Here is an 847-nt window from a genome sequence, read left to right as displayed (position 1 = left end):
GTGATGTGGAAAGAACTTTTTCTCTCTTCACCTCCTATAAATTATTCTCTGCTGAGTTCTGCCTTAAGAACAAACAAAGGCACACAAAGAAGCTGGGGCATTAGTATTTCCCAGGATGTACACAAGATGCTTAATAGAGGTAATGAATGCCCTGGCCAGGAGCCAGGATGACAGCTCCTGCTACAAAGCAGTGAGTCAAGCTCAAAACAGCCACACAGGCAAATGCAGAGGCCAAACAATCATTTTTGCTAAACAGAAATTTTTATGCCACCATAATCAATTAGCAGATTTTTTCCCCCTGCTAAATAACTATTTCCTGGGCAACTTTCTGAGTGGTGTCATTGAAATGCTATCATACAGTGGGAAAGTGAGATTAAAGGTTTTAAGTGCCTGGGCATAACGGCGAAAAGAGAAAGCAGAAGAGCCGTCCTTCCTAATTGTAACAAGGTGCTGCTTTTTCGATCTGCCTTTTTATGTTGAAATTGGAAGAACTGTAAAGAATCAAAAAGATTTTACAGCATGTCAAATGAACCACTTGATTTTTCCTCAACAACGATGAGACTGATTAATTCTTAGCAAGTGCCGGTAAATAGCATAATGACTATGAAAGTGAGAAAGCATTTACTGAATTGCCTCTATGACTTCTAGTGGAACTAAGTTTGTGGAGAATCGTACTCCTTAGTAGGACATCTATTTTGAAATACTAACAAATCTTCCCATCAATGTATTTTTCCTTGCATAACTTCTTTTTTTTTTTTTTTTTTTTTTTTTTTTTTTTTTTCGGGGTTTTTTTCTTTTTTCCCAGGCTGGGGTGCAAAGGGCCAATACGGGGACGGCCCCAACCCCA

Source organism: Sapajus apella, unplaced genomic scaffold, assembly GCF_009761245.1.
Source record: "Sapajus apella isolate SASKATOON/1434 unplaced genomic scaffold, GSC_monkey_1.0 scaffold6, whole genome shotgun sequence".
Taxonomy (NCBI): Eukaryota; Metazoa; Chordata; class Mammalia; order Primates; family Cebidae; genus Sapajus; species Sapajus apella.
Note: the sequence above shows the minus strand (reverse complement) of the source record.